This window comes from Dipodomys ordii, unplaced genomic scaffold, assembly GCF_000151885.1.
Source record: "Dipodomys ordii isolate 6190 unplaced genomic scaffold, Dord_2.0 Scaffold117, whole genome shotgun sequence".
NCBI lineage: Eukaryota > Metazoa > Chordata > Mammalia > Rodentia > Heteromyidae > Dipodomys > Dipodomys ordii.
The window spans coordinates 761,051-764,083 of NW_012267333.1; positions in this window are offsets into that span (position 1 = coordinate 761,051).

Genomic DNA, 3,033 nt, shown 5'->3' on the forward strand with positions numbered 1-3,033 from the left:
TGTGGAGAAGACACTCCTGGGACAAGAGCAATGGAGGAGCATCCAGAGGCAGTAAGCCACTGCTTGGATGGCAGAAATGTCAGATCCTAGAGTCATTTGTGCATGGCCCTTCAAAACTGGTCAGAGCCGGGAGGTCCATAAAAAGAGTTTGTAAGCATGCCTAATGTCCATAACTATCTACCTTGTAAGGGACAGGAACTTGCCAGTCCTCTGTGATAGTAAAAAGTTAATGTTATAAACTATGGGAAATAGTTTAAATCTCAACCCCTTTATGTGCCAAAAGCTCTAATTGGCAGCTCTAATTGAGCTGACACTAGTTCCAGGAAGTTCATCTGCTCAGGAAAAATACAGAGAGTGTGTTTCTATTGGTATCTGTCTTAGGCATTGTTGGGATCATTAGAGATCATATTCCTAAGCCATCTAGGAAGATGCTTTCACAAACCAGAGTGCTAAACAAGCTACACTGCTGTAGCTGGAGAAAAGGTCTGTGCAATTGTCAAAATATTGTTCTTGATGACATCTAACCCTGATGGCCTCTTTGTAAAATAGGCTAAGGTTATAGGTTCCTGGCTAGGTAAGATCAACACCCCTGAAGTCAGCTTGAAAAAGTTACGGAAGACGGACCTTCGCCCTTCTACCCCCATTTTAAAATCAAGGGTCCAGAGTTTTGGAGAAATAAGGCAAAATAGATAAAATAATTTTTTAAAAAAGACATAAAAATAGTGTTAACTGTTGTAGGTGTGCAAGGTGTGGCGACTGCATCTGTCAGAAATGGTTACAAGATTGAGCCCTCTGTGTCTATTTACAAAAATATCTGGTTAGTAAAAAAGGTTGTGATTTTGGTAAATTGTCCTGGGCTATTGTTTAAAGATCTTAAAGACCAGCAGGATCAAAGCCTGCCAAGCCTATGCAATGTATCTTTAACCAGTCTGTGTAGGAATTTACAACCCAGCATGAGGTGTGACAGTCCCTTGGAACCCCTGAGAGACCAGGCTGCTGCAGCGGCTGCTGCTGCTGTTGTGGAACAACTGTGATACACGGAGTCAGGATTGGTGGAAAAAAAATGTAAGGGGCTCTGGTACTGTTACTTTTGTTACAATCGGACCATGTATACTCAACAGACTTGTAAAAGAAAAAGATCAGCTCAGTCAGTCTATTAGTTCTGAGATCCAAATTCCAAGCATTGAGAACAACTGACACCCCACAAGATAATATAGAGAGACCCTAAATTTTAAGATTGAAATTAGTCCAAAGACAAGAGGAGGGAACGAAAGATTGATATTGGGGCTATGTCCATTTTACAATATGCTAACTGCTAATTCTGTTTCTGTAAACCTGCTTGGGCTAACACTGACTCTTCCCCTCCCAGAAATAAGTTAAAAAGTTACAAAGTCCAGATGCAGGCCCAGGGACAAGGTCTGCAAACATAGATAAAAAACAAAAGAATATGTTCTCCTGAATTCCTGTGTAAAAACTCAGGGCAGGGGGCTCAAGACAAAGACCATCTGGGGAGCCCAGAAAACTAGGTCAAATGTCAACCAATCACTAGCCTGTAACTATGTGGACTCCCCCACCCCCACCCCAGAGAAGCCTCCCCCTAGGGAACCAACTAGTTTTCAACAAGTGTTACAAAACTTCCCGCCAGAGCTGAGCCAATCCTGGGGAGCCTGGGGTCTTATGCTAATCCTGTGGTTTTTGTCTTTAAAAGTGCCTGTAACCGCTGCTGGGGCTTCCAGTCTGCCTTGGACAGGGAGCCCGTTTGCGCAAACCTCTAATAAAATTCTCTTGCTTGTTGCATCTGCTGGTCTGGAGTCTTGGTTCTTGGGGTGCCCTCCCGTTGAAGAAAGCATCCCAGTGAGTCTAGGGTCTTTCAAACCAAGAAGATATAAATCAATTAAATAAGCCAATAACATACAATGAGATAGAGGAAGCAATCAGAAGTCTTCCAATAGGGAAAATCCCAGATGGATTCACTAAAGGTCTAAGACCGTTAAAGAGGAACTAATACTCATCTTGTCAAGATCTTCCACAATACAGAAACAAAGGGAGAAATCCCAACCTCATTCTATGAAGCCAATATCACACTCATCCGCAAAGCAGGCTAAGATCCAACAAAAAAAAAAAGAGAACTGCAGATCAATCTCTTTGATGAACAAAGATGCAAAGCTCCTCAATAAAATTTAACCAATAGAATCCAGAAACATATAAAAAATCACATATGATGATCAGGTAGGCTTCATCCCACAGATTCAGGGCTGATTTAACATACAGAAGTCAAAAAAATGTTATTCATCACATCAACAGAGCCAAGGTTGAGAACCACATGTTTATCTCCATTGATGCAGAAAAGAAATTTTGACAAAATACAACATCCATCCATGTTAAAGGATCTGGAGAATATAGAAAATATATTCTTTAAAACAATAAAAGGCCAGGTGGACCCATTGCAACAATGAGCTATACAAGTCATTATGTTGAAAAACAAACTTTACAACTTTGGGAGTGGGGTGGGTGTGTGATGGGAGGGGATGGGAAGGGGAAACAAAGGAGGAGGCAACAATGTTTGACAAGAAACGTACTCATTATCTTGCCCATGTAATTGTAACCTCTCCATATGGTATTTTCCAATAAAAAACAATGAAAGCCATATATGACATACCAACAGCCAATATCATCACACTAAATGGGGAAAAACTAAAACCAATTCCCACTGTCTCCACACCTCATCAATATAGTTCTGGAATCCTTAGCCAGAGCAATAAGGTAAGAAAAATACATTAAAGGAATCCACACAGGGAAGGAAGAAATTAAACTATCCTTATTTGCAGATGACATGATCTTATACCTAAACAACCCCAAAAACTCCACTCCCAAATTCCTAGAACTTATAAACCACTCCGGCAATGTAGCAGGATACAAAATTAACCCACAAAAAATCAGATGCTTTTTGTATACCAACAATGTACAGGCAGAAAGGGAAATCAGAGAAATAACCCCATTCACAATAACCTCCAAAAAATAACTAGGAATTAA